This window comes from Aedes albopictus, chromosome 1, assembly GCF_035046485.1.
Source record: "Aedes albopictus strain Foshan chromosome 1, AalbF5, whole genome shotgun sequence".
NCBI lineage: Eukaryota > Metazoa > Arthropoda > Insecta > Diptera > Culicidae > Aedes > Aedes albopictus.
In genome coordinates this window covers 3543731-3560790 of record NC_085136.1, presented here as the reverse complement: position 1 = coordinate 3560790, position 17060 = coordinate 3543731, and the positions used below count along the sequence as shown (strand labels likewise).

General features: G+C 37.4%; 1 pseudogene; it reads right to left on the bottom strand.

Annotated features, from left to right (window-relative positions):
* LOC109405374 (pyrokinin-1 receptor-like) overlaps positions 1-17060 on the bottom strand; it is a 75375-nt pseudogene that overhangs the window by 44839 nt on the left and 13476 nt on the right.

The following is a 17060-nucleotide window of genomic DNA, read 5'->3' as shown; positions in this document are numbered from 1 at the left end:
CTGCATACATTTGGCCAAGTTTTCCCATACAAACTTCAAGCGTTTTGAGCGCCCCCTTAGGCTCAACCGATTTTGCTCAAATTTTGAACGTAGCTTCTGGGAGTCCAAAACAACTGTTTTAGGAAGTAAGACTTGACATTTTTCGAAATTTTTCTTTTTCATATAAGTGTGGGCCTCCCTAGTGTACATGGTTGACGTGATAATTGGGTTCTTTAGGGGTATCAGGATTATTTCATAATCGGATTCTCCGCCCAAAAATTAGTCGAAATCCAAAATTTCATAATTTTTGGAGTCCGGGAACTATTTTTAAAATCCATTTAAAGTTTGTATGGGGAATTTTTTTTGTTCGGGTCGAACTGTCACTTTATCGATTGAACTGTCATTCTATCCACGAAAATTATAACTGTTTTGTTAATTTAACCCTCAAAACAAAGGTATTGGAATCCAATAAAATCAAGTTATACTCAGAAAAATGAGCTCTTTCGATTAGGCTATGGAAAAAAGCAATATTTTATTCACTAAACAACCCAATTGTGGGAAAACGAGTTAGCCAAGTGTAATTACGTTCGAAAATGGATACATCGCCAGAAATTACGCGCTTGGATATTACAAAAGGTACGAACCTTTTTCGTATTCAATGTAGGGTATTTTGGCCAATAGTGGATCCTTAACCTACAGTGGACCCACTTATATTTTTCTTAATTTTCCGGCTCAAATCTGTTTTTACCGGTGAACTTCCACTGGGAAACGATTGGAAAATGATAAAAATTGCAGCTGAGCAGACACAAACCAAAACAAACATACTCGTGAACAATAGAGGCCCGAGAATACTCGCACTTCTTTATTCGTGAGTAAACGAAGCTGGCAAGCACTCGCATGTGATTCGCGAAGCTTCGTGAGTTTTTTGCATTATGACGAAAAACGCATTTTAACGACTGGCACAGCTGCTTTTCAGGAACAATGAAGCATATAAAGCATTAGTTTATGTTGGATAATCACTGGGTTTGCTATTATAACCACAATAAAATGCACTTCCCGTACCTCCACTAGTTCTTCACGAATAAAAACTCATGAGTGTTTCTGTTTTAGTTTTGCTTCTTACTCACGAAGCAGGCGGGTGCGAATAAACTCACACATTGTTTACTCACGGAATCGTGAGTAAGCCTTGTGTTGGCTTTACACTCGCGAATAGCTTCATGATGAGAGTAATTCCATTGCTGGAGGGCATCAAAACTATGCGTTTCATCGTTATATTTAGCAATGGACCAATGCACGCTTCATTTGAGTGGTACCATGTTATCTAGGTGGCCATGGAAACGAGTTCATTTTTCTGTAGACACTGCACGTGTCAAACGTCATATTAGTCCTGTTCAATGAAGTATTAGCATTAGCCGAATGCAGGGGCACATTTTAGGGCTTGATTATGGTGATTTAACCTTCTTCTGGCATTAAAAAAAGTTACGAATAATGCATTGGGGTCATTATGACCCAGAAAATCAAACTCTTATAGAATGATGATTTTTTCACCAATTCAAATGACCATAGTCTAATTTGATAGATAATTTCGTCAAAAATGTGTTGATATGTTGAAATAGTGGTTCCGGGAACATTGGCCACCGGGAATCTGCTACACAGGGTACCATGTCGGACATGTGGGATAGCACTACATTTTGCAAGTAGTTGTGGAATATCCCGCATTCTGGACCACTTAGAAGGATACTGTTTTCGGCAAAGTTGCTCAGAAGGCTAACAGCTTTCACATAGGAAACAATTTAGTTCGAGAATCACTCGCTGCGTGGCGCTAGTGATCCTATAAGCTTCCACTTCAGTCCGGACGACGTATATCTCCCGTTCTGGACCACCTAGAAAGACATTGTCTTCGGCAAAGTTGCTCAGAAAACTAAGAGCTTTCACATAGGAAACAATTTAGTTCGAGAATCACTCACTGCGTGGCGATAGTGTTCTTAGGAGCTTCCAGTTCAGTCTGAACGTCGTATATCTCACGTTCTGGACCACCTAGAAGGATACTGTCTTCGGCAAAGTTACTCAGAAGACTAAGAGCTTTTACAAAGAAAACAATTTAGTTCGAGAATCACTCACTGCGTCGCGCTAGTGTTCTTAGGTGCTTCCAGTTCAGGCCGATACACCATTTTGAAGGGTGACCCCAAACTTTTGGTCGATGACATCAAGAGTTAATTTACTTAATAACTTTTTTCTAGATTTTTTAGCTAAATTCGGTAAAAAGCAGTCAAAACCGAATAGAAAATAAATTATATTACCGATCTCATCTTAAAATTTGGTCGACCCAATTTCCAGCGACACTACCGTAAGTTTATTTCATTTTTTAGAAAATTTGGCAACTTTAACTTAAGTTTACATACAAATATTTTTGAAAATGTTACATTTAAATCATGTTCAAAGTTATTTTGACTTATTATCTTTTGAATGAGACCTGGGGTTTTCAAAACGGACGCAAATTGGCGGAGATATGGGCCTAAAACAATGACATGTTTTTGAGGGGACGACCCCAAACTTTTGATCGAGAGTATATGTGCCAATTCTTACTAATTCGGTATTTCCTTTGCAAATCGGTTTGGCGAATCTCTTAAAAGTAACCTTGCGAAAATATTTCGAATTTCCTTTTGGCGGAATTTCTTCAGTAAATTCTTTTTTTTTTAAATTTTTATTAATGTGTATTTTACCTTAAATGCTAATTCTACACTCCTCAGCAAATTCTTTGAAAATCCTTTAGCAATATTTAGTGGATTTGATCCAAAACTTCATATAAGTTTTTTTTGGGTTTTCTATTTCGGCAATTCTTTGAAATTTTGTTCGACAAATCTTTTGGAAATTTCTCAGCAGTAATATTGGAAATTGATTGAAATTATTATATTTGAAAATACCTACATCATAACTGTGGGGTTCGTGATTGTACTGTTAGTAACGCCAGCCTTTTAGGTGTATTGTAAGCCACGAATTGTTGGTTCGATTCCCATCCCGGTCGGGAGAAAATTTTCGCCAAACGGAAAATTTTTCATTGAGCCACTGGATATCTTACAGTCTTACATGTAATCCGTTGTCTAGTGCAAGTTATATTCAGTCTGTGGTCTTTGGCTGAAGAAGGTGTGCAAATTTATCAGGCAACTCTTACGGGATTTCCTTTATCAATTTCTTTGGAAGTTTTCTTCTATCTCTTTAATCGGGGATTTTCTGCCGTAGGCAGGTTCATACCGGCTCTTTTTTGGAAGTTTCATCTGCAATCCCTTTGGAAATTTAGCTGACAATCAATGACTTTTGTTATTCTTTCGACAGCTCTTTGCAAAATTGATTTTTTTTAAATATCTAGTATTCTTTCAGCATTGGAAACTCCTTTAGAAAATCCTTACAGAATTTCGTTTGTTATTACTTTGGAAATTCAATTAGAGGAGTACGAATTGAAAAAAAAATGCAATGGTACACAGATAAAAATAATGATATTTACACGTCATGTAAACTTCATTTTAGTCATGTAAACTTACTGTTATGATAGTTTACATGATATATCATGTAAATTTGCGTTATATGACATGTAAACACTCAGAGTCATGCTGAATTACATGACATATAATGTAAGTTTACATGATATTTTATGGCATTTACATGATATGTCATGTAAACTTCTGTGATATCCCACGCTCCAATTATGTGCATCATATGTCACAGAATTTTACACTCTTTTTTCGATCTGTGTATGTCCGGAGAAAATCTCATCGGAATTACCTAAAGAATTTCTAAAAAATCAAGGTATTTTCAAGAAGATTATCAACAATCAAAATTCAGAATATTTAAAAAAGCAATTTCCAAATACGTTTGAATGTTGAAATAGCTGAAGGCACCCTCAAGAAATTACCGAATGACTTTCCAAAGGAATTGCTACTGAAATTTCACAAGGGAATCCTGAAGTAAATTCCGTCTTGAACTAAATTGTTTTCTATGCGGAAGCTGTTAGTCTTTCGATCAATTTTTCCCAAGACAGTATCCTTCTAAGTGGTTCAGATCGCGAGATATACGACATTCAGACTAAACTGGAATCTCCCAAGAGCACTAGCGCCACATAGCGAGTGATTCTCGAACTAAATTGTATTCTATGTGAAAGCTCTCAATCTTCTGAGTAAGTTTTCCCAAGTTACTTTTCTAAGTGGTCCAGATCGCAAGATATACGACGTTCAGACTAAACTGGAAGCTACCAAGAGCACTAGCGCCACGCAGTGAGTGATTCTCGAACTAAATTGTATTCTATTTGAAAGCTCTCAGTCTGCTGAGTAACTTTTCGCAAGATAGTATCCTTCTAAGATGTTCAAAACACGAGATCTCGGAGCTCCTAAGAATACTAGCGCGACGCAGTGAGTGATTCTCGAACTAAATTGTTTCCTATGTGAAAGCTGTTAGTCTTCTGAGCAACTTTGCCGAAGACAGTATCCTTCTAAGTGGTCCAGAATGCGAAATATTCCACAACTACTTGCAAAATGTAGTGCTATCCCACATGTCCGACATGGTGCCCTGTGTAGCAGATTCCCGGTGGCCAATGTTCCCGGAACCACTATTTCAACATATCAACACATTATCAACGAAATTATCTATCAAATAAGACTTTGGTCATTTGAATTGGTGAAAAAATCATCATTCTATAAGAGTTTGATTTTCTGGGTCATAATGACCCCAATGCATTATTCGTAACTTTTTTTGTGGCGCCATTATGGTTTCACCTTAAGAATTTTTTCTTTTTAAAGACTTGTTTCTGCAAAATATTAAAAGTCAAGAAGTTTTATTGCGATAACTTGACTAACAAAAGAGATATTAATGCTTGAATTAACGTTTTGGGTCATAATGACCCCAATGCACGACGAAGGTTAATCTTGGTTCTATAATCTTCAGGGAATGAAATTATCGATCACGATCGCGATAGCAGAAAACTCTCCCACACGCATTATCGGCGAAAGAAGACGTGCGATAAATTCAGACCCGGGTTTCTCCCGAGAATGTGTTTTCGCTCGTTCCGCAGCGCCGAAAATCGATTATCATCAGCAATGAAAAGTTAACTGGTTTGCTTTCTGCTCTTTGTTCGCCTTTCCGTAGTCCCGTCGTCACCGGCTGTAGCTTTTATGTATAAAATTTCTGTCCTCTCTCGAGCAGCTTGTGTGGTCGGGTGGTTATGGTGCGCGCTCATACAGATTTTTGTGGGGGGTCTAGGTTCGAATCCCGTTAGCGACAAATTTTTGTTATTTGTCTTCTGATAATCATCGCGATAACTTTGCAGGCGATAAAGTTGGATAGCGATAATGAAAAGAGTAATTTCCAGTTTTCGGCCATCTTTGATCGGGGACAAACAGCAACGACCGATAAACATTTCTCACAGGAAAAGTAAAAACAGAAAAAATCGGTTGCTCGAAAAACGCCGTTTTTCGTCTCAATTTGCTGATAATTTCATTCCCTGATAATCTTGTAACCCCGTTATTTAATCTGTTTAGTGAATACACTTATTGAGTTCACTTGGAAGGCACCGTTCACAGAAACTAGTGATCAAATGATTATCATAAACATTTCTATGTGCATTATACCCCATCGGCGCATTTTAATCGTTATTCCCATTCCTGTGATGAGAAGCACAGCTTCTGCAAAGTAAATGTACGGTGATAATTCCAGTGCTAGAATTTTGTGCTCAACTACGGTGAATGCATAAGCTGCATGCTTGAAAGATTTTCATCTCGTGTCTCACTATGCAGGCAATAGTATTAAGTATCGTATTTTTCCGCAAGCATGAATCTTATCCTTTGAACTCAAACTAACTACGACACTACTAGCCCGTGTAGCTGCCGGCTTAGAATAGCACTACGGACCCCCTGTTCCGGGGGTAAAAGTCCACCAAACAGGGAACCCCAATCCAAGGTGTCAGGCGACCCGTGCTGATGGATGAATGATTGAGGGGGTTTCAAAGATGCTCGATCGTTAACGGAGCCCGTAACGTGGGTAGATCACCTTTTCGTGTTGAGTTACGGAGTAAAATCTACCGAAACCTAGTGTCGTCCTACTTTTCCAATTTTGGAATATGCGTTCTGGCAATTCAAGGGATCATAGTATTTAGTCCTTGTCACTGGTATCGTGGTGGCTTACGGTCTCTGAATAAAACTAAGTTAACCAACTTTACTTTGCAGATAGTTAAAAACCTCGCCGTTCGAGGCTAAACTTGATGCAAAGGACATCAAATCGGGTTAGGGATCCATGTATGTACTAACTCTTCAAAGACAGGTAAGTGCTGGTATGCAAGGAACATACTAGAATCCTTATTACTGAACATATGCTCCATTATTGGAATGGCGTTGCTGCTAATGTTAAAACCCGGGTTCTAAACTTCTTACTGGGGAGAATTTAGCAGTAAAACAAGGGTGATGCTAGGTTTCCGATGCATGGCCAATATCAGTACTCTTGTTTTGTTTTCTAAGAAAACAAAACAAAAACTGTATCAAAATCGATACTTTATTGCCCCTCAATGGCAATTGAGTAATGCGACATGCACTACACTAAGGATACGGGTAATGTCACAATAGATCTAAAAACTGGTCGCAGTGACAAACCCGAACAGGAATAAAAAAAAAAAAAAAAAACTACGACACGAAATTGGCAGGAGTCTATGGTAGTTTTGTATCTGCTCAGTTGTCATATTTAAGAGTTTCAAGTAGTTAAGTAGTTCAATATTAAGTGTGAAAGACAAAAAAAAATATCAGAAAATCTAACACCGATCAGCTTGAGGTTTAACTGTACACTTTATCGCTTTTTCCTTTCCCCGTCAATATGCCATCTTTTGCATAAGATGAAACAAAGGGCAAAACTTTCGCTTTGATTGTAGTTTGTTTGAACTTTCGCCAAGAACACCAGCTTGATATTGCGCTCGAATGCAGAATTTCGTTTATAAATAGTAAATGTGTGGCGACAGCGTGGGCCTTATTTCAACGAGGGACATAATTTCTCACTTTTTGAATAAGCAAGGTTTAGAAAAGACATCATAATCATTTTCATAGAAAGCTGACTAAGTTAGATCCATCAAAAATGTCGCAAAACAAATCATACTACAGAAAAGGATAATATGTAAGGATTTATTCATCAATTGTGTGGCCTTGGCCATGAAAATAAAGAAAATGGAGTAAACTTGATCCTAAATCGTCGGAACAGATGAATGTGGGAGCGTATGATGAATGACTAAACTTTTTCTTTCTCATTGCTACTAACCTGCGGCACTGCTAGGCACATCGCTATCATCCAAATGGCCAGTATATACCGTACGGCTCGGGACAGTTTTGACGTGGTGTGCGATCGAAATGGTTTGCAAATGGCAACGTACCTACGGAACGACGAGTAAGGAAATGGGTATTTATCGCAGTTTGTGTCCATAACGAAACGTGATACGGCTGATGAAATATGAGATGAATCCGGGGACGGACAAACGCAAGAAACGCAACTTTCTTCTGAGATTGCTTCTGTCATTATTAAAGAATTACACGGCGAGAATGCTGTTGTTTCATTGGCTGTGTTTTCCAAGGGAAAGATTAAAGTTTACAGTTTCACATTATCATAAAGTTTGTTTGCGTGTCTCGTACTTGGCGTGACGCTAAAAGTAGCATTAGAATTTGTTGATGCGTAGCGCAAACAATATTTCGCATCGATTCTATGACATTTCCCGGAAAATCATTTTCCGGAAAAACATTTTCCGGAAAACATTTCCCGGAATGACCCATTTCCCGGAAACCCATTTTCCGGAATGTTCCATTTCACGGAAACCCATTTTCCGAAAACCCATTTTCCGGAATGGAACATTTGCCGGAAAACTGTTATCGCTATTCACAGACTCATTAAATTTCAACCTTTGACTTATTTTGGTTGGTATTCGTTGAAAAATTTAAGCAGGGCTTTCAGCGTTATTTCCAAATCTTCGACAAAACATTAAAAAAATATTAGCAGTTATGATGCCAACAGTTTTATCACTACATCTTGAATGAACAGCCATTGTTTAATGAAGGAAAATTTTCAATGACAATTCTGGCAGCTCTAGTTCCAAAAGATAACATTCAAAAGAAAACGAAAGAAAGGAATAATATCTAATAAAATGGTAACCATTATACTCTTGGTTTAAAGTTTCTTACAATTTAAGAGCTCTATAGGTGGGTTGCAGATAAGTCAATATTAGATCAGGAAATGAAACGCGACGCGAACAAAGAAAAAACAAAAATAAAATGTTGAAATGAAAAAAAAAATGGGAGACGAAATGTCAAATTTTAAAAATGGGAAAGTTAATGAATGACTATATCAAAGAAGAGTATACTGTATTAAATTTATCTGTAGCAGTCACCCTCTTATACCCTCTTATTGTTTCTCTCATATGTTCTTTGCCTCTTTGATACTGAACCTTTAAAGCTGTAAATAACAAAAGGCCAACTTTGCCTAACGACTGGGTGTGGCTTATTAGGACAAAAATACATTTGGCCACACTATTACTAAGCCAAATTGTCATTAGGCTAGATTGAAACGAAAGCGATCGAAAAACAGGCCTCGAAAGAACAGCCCATTGCTAGAAGAAGGGATAATCTCTAAAGGTGCAATTGACAGTTTGGCAATTAAACAACTCTGCAATAGTCTAACTTGAAAGAACAACACATTTGTAAGAGAAAGAAAAATAGTTAATAGTTTGGCCGCCAATCAAATACGCAACGTTGTAACTAGAAAGAACAGCCTATTAAATAAAGAAGGGCAAATCTCCTATATAGAATGCAACAAGTGCCAATAAAACACATGTTGGAAACCACCAGATAAAATTAATAAATTGGGCGCGAATCATTTCTGTAACGTTACATCGTTGAAAAGAACAGACTGTAAATTAAAGAAGGGCAAATCTCCTATGCAGTTAGCAGTTGAACTATGTAAATGCACCTAGAACAGCCTTTGACGAAAAAGAAGAACAATTTGTTATTGAAAAGCCAGTCGAAATATATCCATTCGGTCCAACGATGCTGGCTCTACTTTGCTAAGTAAACTAAAATGAGAATCTGAGTTCCATTCATTTACAATCTTGAAAAAATATATAAAAAAAAGTTTTAAGGCTCGATTTTATGGAAATTGATCATCAGCTGTAAAATTAGTCGTAATAAGAATCAAAAAACAGATCATATTAAAAGATTCTAAAATTTCTTCTCAGGTTTTCCTAGAATTGCCTTTCCGGGAAATTAGGCATTCCGGGAAATGGAGCATTCCGGAAAATGGTTTTCCGGGAAATGGGTTATTCCGGAAAATGTCTTTCCGGGAAATGGGGTATCCGGGAAATGATTTCCGGGAAATGTCTTTCCGGGAAATAGTATAGAACCTTCGCATCCGTCATTCATATACCTAATGCATTTTTTAGAAGTTTTATTACTGCGGAAAAGTTGTTCCTCGCTCTTCATTGTCACGTGTCAAAGCATCTTAGTAGAGTACTTTCCATTAAAGACGAACATACCTGGTGGCAGCACAGAACCAGATGTTTAGCTGCCAACGTGTTCTGGGAAATTTTTAACTTTTCATTGCTACTGCTTATTTGATTCTCGAGCTTCATCGTGTTGAGAGTAATTAGATTCTAATTATTTCAATTACATTTTAAGCCACTCACTTGTTGGTTACCCAGCAGCGCCAGTTATGTGGAGGTGTTGAAAAACTTTTGAAATTATCTTAATTGACAGAAGACTTACCGCTCAACTGTGAAGGCTGTTATCGTGAGGACTGTTGCATTGGCAGATGTTTCCGCCGCGAAGCCTTGCAGTACGCAAACATTGTTGTCGAACGGGTACGGATACCTGAACCAGAGCAAGTAGACTTCCTGAGGTACACCTGGAAAGAAATGGAAAACTTTGGGTTAATTTAGTGACGAACCACAAAACAGATGTAACTCTTTAACAGAGCATTCAATTTAAAATGTGTAATTAAAAGTGAAGATATTCCACAGCTTGAGACTTTTCCCCATTTATTGTCTGACGAAACATTTCACTGCTCTTGAATATGACTGTGCTTCTGTACTTGTTGATAACTAGTACAAACATGTGTGATACGCCTAAGTTGAAATTCACGAATACATAAAAAAATAAGAATTAATAGTACAAATTCTAACTTTTTTTAAATTTATTTTCCTTTCTGCTCTACATAGGTTGTTGTTACGAGCTACATATACTGCTACAAAAATACGGCTGTAGCTGACTATGGCATATTAGGTGAGTAAAAACCAATAAAAATGACTTTTTGCCTTTCTCGTACACCAAGGTGTACCGAAAGGCTATATGTTCACTCCAAAAACGAAAATTTGATAGAGCCTCCGGAGAGGTCAAGTGTTATATACCAATCGACTCAGCTCGACGAGTTGAGATGATGTATGTGTGTGTGTATGTGTGTGTGTGTGTGTGTGTGTGTGTGTATGTATGTGTGTGTGTGTGTGTGTGTATGTGTACAAAAAGGTCACCTCTTTTTTAGATAGTAAATATGAACCGATTTCAACGACCGATGGTTCATTCGACGCGGTATATTGCCCCATTGTTTCCTATTGAAAATGGTTCAGATCGGTCCAGCCGTTCCGGAGTTATGGCCATTTACGTGTTCCGGACCGGTACCCCAGAAAGGGGCCAGATATGAAAATGCAACAAACCCATGCATGCGACCCATCAAACCACTGTATTTTCGATTATCTGATGAACGGGAAGTAGAAAAATAGTTTTAGACTATCGGTAGTGTTTCGGAACAGGTTCCGGGTGTCCCGCCGGAAGTGGCCAAATATAAAAGTGAACCAAACCCATGCATGCGACACATCAAAGAGTGGCTTTTTCGATAACCAAATGAATGGTTAGCAGTAAAATAGTTTCAGCCCATATCTGAATCGGTTGTGTTATGGAACCGGTTCCAGGTGTCCCGCCGGAAGTGGCCAACTAAAAAAGTGAACCAAACCCATGCATGCGACACATCAAAGAGTGGCTTTTTCGATAACCAAATGAATGGTAAGCAGTAAAATAGTTTCAGCCCATATCTGAATCGGTTGTGTTATGGAACCGGTTCCAGGTGTCCCGCTGGAAGTAGCCAATTAAAAAAAAAAAATCCAAACCCAGGCATGCGACACATCGAACTGCGGCTTTTGTGATAACCTGATGAACGGTAAGCAGGAAAGTAGTTTTAGACTATATTTGAACCAGTAGCGTTTAAGAACCGATTCCAGGTATCCCACCGGAAGTGGCTAACTATAAAAGCGAACCAAACCCATACATGCGACACGTCGAACAGCGGCTTTTTCGGTAACAAGATTAACGATAAGCAGGAAAACAGTTTCAGACCATATCTGAACCGGTTGTATACCGGAACCGGTTCCAGGTTTCCCGCCGGAAGTGGCCAACTAAAAAAGTGAACCAAACCTTTGCATACAGCACATCAAAGAGCAGTAAAATAGTCTTTGACCCAAGCTCTGACCACACCTAAGATTACCGGCAGTGTTGCAGAATCAGGATTACATGCATCCATCGCTGAAAATACAACAAAACAAAATCGATGCAAGCGATACATATGCGTAAACGAACAAAATCTTGATAAAAATTTAAGCGATCTTGTCAAATCCCACCATTTTTCTGAAGCGAAATTACACAGTAGGATGGATCAACGTTGTATGGGAGAATTTTATTTTTATAGCATCTATCCCCTTTTGATTGCCGGGGCCCGTGGCGCAGTGGCTACACGTTCGCTTCATAAGCGGCTGGTCAAGGGTTCGATCCCAGCCCCGGCACTTCGTCAGTTGCTTTTCCCCTCGAGAGCGGCTGGCACTTGACCCTCTTCTGAGCTCTCATAGCTCAAACGGACCCGGATAATTGGATATCGGTGAACGGCAACCCATAATGGACGACCCCCAATCGAACTGGAAAAGGAACAACAGCCATACATCATTTGATCCTCGTGCTCATCATTCTACCAAGGACAGGGTAGAAAAGTGAAAGCAGCACAAAGGCAAACCAGTTCGATATAGTTGAATAAGAATATAATAGAATAAGCGCTCTACAAGTGTAAGCGCAGCCGCCATTTGGAATCGCTCACGTAGTGCCTAGTGGACAAAAGAGCTGTAAAATAGGTTAAGTGGTTAAGAATAACAAAAAATCCCCTTTTGCGACTTAAATTACTGCGCACAGTTTTGATGCAGCTGGTTGAGCCATCGCGCTCTGTAACACGGTTGAAATTTGAATGGGTTTTATTATGGAAAATTTTACTTGCTTGAACTTTTTTTCAAATTTTACACGAATCTTATACTGCCGTTCCACGCCCAATTGTCCCATGTTATATGGGAATCCCACATAACATGGTATAATCATGCGCAGAACGGCAGTATAACCAATGATAATAAAGTAAAGGCTAAACTGTGCAGAAAAAAATGCTGAAATGTCTTGATAATGTTCACGCTCGTTGAAATCTACTCTAAAGAGAGTAGATTTCTACTCAGTTGCTTACTTTTCTAAAAACTGTCAAAAGTGAGTGACAGTGCTTTTTTTCAAAATTAGTCATCTACTCACTTTTGAGTAGTCTCAAATTTTTTACCACTCACTTTAACGGAAATGTCTTAGAACAATTTGGATGAATCCTTGTCAGTTTCAAGTTGTTCAAACTGTTTTTAACTATTTTCAAACTCAGCAAGAAAAACATATAGTGCCTTTCACCGGTGAATGTTTTAAACGTCGATGATTTTGAGAAGTAAGTAAGAATATTATTGATTTTTTATGAAAACTTGAACTTAACTAGATTTTCAAAATCGTCATTACCATCTAGGGCTACGCCTCGGTGTACGCTTCCCGGGAACTTCCTTATTGGAAAAGGCTCAGCTGATCGATACGGTACGGGTATATTCGACGAGAAAGGCGCTATCACCACTAGGTGGATTAATCTGGGTTTTTTTTAATTTATTTTCCTTTCTGTCCTACACAGGTTGTTGTAACGAGCTACATATTAGTGTGGGACACGCTTGTATGGAAAAAATGAATCCTCGCTCCAGTCGACTTTTTAGATCCCATTTAGGTCCCATATGAACTGTACAAAATTTCAGAGCAATCAGTGAAACTATAATTTTGCGCAAGCGTTTCAAAGTTTTCATAGGATTTACTATGGGAAAAATTACACTTTCAAACAAAAAATCCCAGAGGTCATCCCTTGTCTCCTTAATTCAAATCGATCAATGCTTCTTGTAGAAAAATCATGTATGAAACTTTCCTTCGAAGACAGCAAAACAATTGGATGCTTGTGGAATAAGTTATTGATTTATTACCGAATAGTGATCCAACGACCGGCTTTTTGTTTTGTTTTATCAGCAGCACTGCTGTTGCCGTTGCCGCATGGGGTGGCGGGAGGCATCATCACCCCTAGAAACAGCAGCATCCAAAGCAGCAGCTACAGTGCTGCTAATAAAACAAAACAAAAAGCCGGTCGTTGGATCACTAATCGGTAATAAATCAATAACTTTTTCCACAAGCATCCAATTATTTTGCCGGCTTCGAAGGAAAGTTTCATAAATGATATTTCTATAAGAAGCATTGATCGACTTGAATTAAGGAGACAAAGGGCGACCTGTGGGATTTTTTATCTGAAAGTGTAACTTTTCCCATAGTAAATCCTATGAAAACTTTGAACCGCTTGCGCTAAATTATAGTTTCACCGATTGCGCTGAAACTTTGCACAGTTCATATGGGGCCTAAATGGAATCAAAAAAGTTGACTGGAGCGAGAATTTGATGTTTGTCCCATACTACTACATATACTGCTACAAAAATACGGATGCAACCGACTATGGCATATCAGGTGAGTAAAAAAAACAGAAAAATGACTTTTTTCCCAAGTTGTCTTAAGCTAAATGCTAAAAGCTCGTGAAGAGTTTGGCTGCACATATTTTCATTTTTTTTTATTTCACTCAAAGATGAGACAAACATTGTTGAGCATAGGTTATCGGATCTATATATCTGCATCACTTATGATGGCATATCGCTGTGTTATGAAATGAATAAAAAATAATGGATAAGGTACATCCCAAGTAACCATGACGCTGCATATAGAGCATTAATTTCGCTTTATAGTGTATTATATGACATGCGATGTAAAGTTGTTTTGTTATATAGGTACCATTAAAGTAGGTTCAAAGTCGAAAGTGGCGCTACTATTGTTGATTTGAAGCAAGCTTTACTGTGGTGATTGCTAAAGCATAAAAAATGCTTGTACCATATAGCTAATGCAATGAAATAGTATGGAATGTATACTTAAGGCAGGGCTGCCCAACGTACGGCCCGCGGGCCGGATCCGGCCCGCGAGGAAATTTTGTGCGGCCCGCGGCACGATTGGACAAAAATGATAGAATTTAACCCGAGATATTATTATTCTGAATATTTTCCTTTTTCAATGGAAATGTATTTTAATAATTTAAAAAAATAAAATGACTTTTTAGAGTATATTTTGTAAAATTTTTAAAAGATTTAAAAATATGCAAGCATTTGGTTTGAGTGTCCTACAGAATTGAAGTAAAAGATTCTTAACAATAAAATAATGTGTAATGTAAAAATTCGCTTGATGAGATTGTATAGGGTGTCCCAGAAAGTATGGGCACAACTTTGCAGTTCTGTCATTCGGGAATGGATGCATACACAAACTTGATTTTCACACATGTCCTGCCTTTATATATCAACATCAAATGCCAATTATTAAAATTTGCATTTAACACTTCGTTTGAATGCGGTAGAACATTCCATAAAGGACCTTTTAAAGCTTCTGCACAAATTGCTAAATTTTTCAATAACATCGCTTAACAAATTGTTTTCTACGCATGAAATTAAGCTTGATAAAAATTTCAAAAAATATATCCGAGTATTTCTACATGTGTATCTATTATACAACCCTTAATTTGAATTGAAAAGAAATACTTTTGAACTTGAAAAATGGATTGAAACACCAAAATCAATATTTTTGAAAACCCGTTTTTCAAATAGTTGAAAACAAGCTTCTGAATTTATATCACGACATGCAGAAAATTACATTTTAATTTTACTATAAGTAAAATTAATGCTCCAGCTTTATAAATTGTCGATTGAATTATTTTTATTCTCGTTAAAACATGTTTTGAAACTCGAATGTCTGTGGGCATGTCTTATCCAGAAATAGAAAAGACGAATTTTTCAGTTTTCTCAAAATTCTGAAATGCTCGTACGCACAGGTACAACATATTTTTATAAAAAAATTCAATCAACCAGCTGAGAAAACATGTTTTTGAATATATCATGTGAAACAAATTCGAAAAATATGTTTCGAATTTGGATGTTTGGCAAAACCGTAAAAAAGTAGTTTGTGCAGAAGTTTTGAGAGATATTTTTTCATTTTAAATATTCTGCATACAAAAACCCTTTTTTATGTATAAACTCTTTATAGGAATCAATTAAAATACTTTGAATAAAAATACAAAAATATAAAAATTGTTGTTTGTAGAGAAAATTATTGTGTTTTCGCTATACAAAGTTGTGCCCATACTTTCTGGGACACCCTATAAAACAAAATAGAAAGATTATGTCATAAACTTAATTTAGGAAAAACATGAAAATTTTTTCACAATTTTTGAAGCTTTCAAAGATTTTTTGTGCCATTCAATAGCTTTGTCTGGTACTACATTGAAACATGTTATTGAAACTTCCTAAATACTTTGACAAGCTCCAATATTCTGCAAGAAATCAAAAAACTTTTCAAATTTCATTAGAAACATTAAACTGCAAAAAAGTTCTTTTCTATTATCTAGCCATGCTCAGAAGGGAGCGGACCTGGTGTGATGGTCAAAGCACGTGACTATCACGCTAAGGAGCTGGGATCGAATCCCACTCCCGGCAAACTCACAAAATGTGAGTTCATCCTTCGGAAGGGAAGTAAAGCGTGGGTCCCGAGATGAACTAGCCTAGGGCTAAAAATCTCGTTAATACAGATAAAAAAAATGATCCGAAAAGATAAAAAAAACATAATGTATTAATTAATATTTTAATTCTGACCCGTCGACTGGTATGCAGTTTCACCAGTGGCCCGCGGCCGAAAAAGGTTGGGCAGCCCTGACTTAAGGCATCATGTCAACAAAAGAAAAAAAAAGTATTTTTTCATTTTTCGGTCTATTTTTATCTTCTCATACCTGTTCCGATACTCTCACTCTGATGTTTTTTATTCTAATTCGGGAATTGAACCTAGACTGCTGAAACTGGACTGCGATGAAACTCGGACGCGCTAACGCTGTGCTACGGCTACCATGCATTTTGCACCCGGAAAAATGTGCAACATAAAGTAACGTATACTCAGCTCGTGCTTTATTGATTTGTGTTTTCAGCAGCTCTAAGGAATTGTGCTAGGGTCTGAATGCCATCAGTTATCTTACTCTTCCAAATTCATTCGAAAACAAGCGATTGTAGAACCAATTGATTCCACAAACGAAGATAATATAAAGATATAAATTCTGCTCTTATTGTTTGCATACGTGCTCACTTCTACCATTTATTTTATGAAATCGGGACACTATATGTTAAATAAGGAAACCAATACCTCAACCCTACATATTTTTTGTTCCCTCAGCATCTGATTGTCTTTATGTCCCAACCAGAATAAAAAAACCATACACAATATAAATTTTCAGCAACATCTGAGCATGATAATCCAAGTTCTACGCAGCAATCCATGAAAATTTGGGTTTGTTTTTCTTTTCTTTTTAAATGGTTGTGTTTTTAAAAAGGTTGTACAGATTTTTTTTCGACCTGATGTTTTTTTCTGTTTACAATTATGAAAGCATTTGTAAAGGCATATATAAAGTAATAAATCCTTGCATTATTGATTGCCATAAAGCTTTTAACATGGTAATGCAATGAAGCATTAAACAACGTCCCTATAGAACTATACCGAACTGTCAAAATCCCATAATGCTTCAATGCTTTCATAATGTAGAGTTAACGCTTCATTACTTGACAGGTGTAGAATAAAAGTTATCTCGCA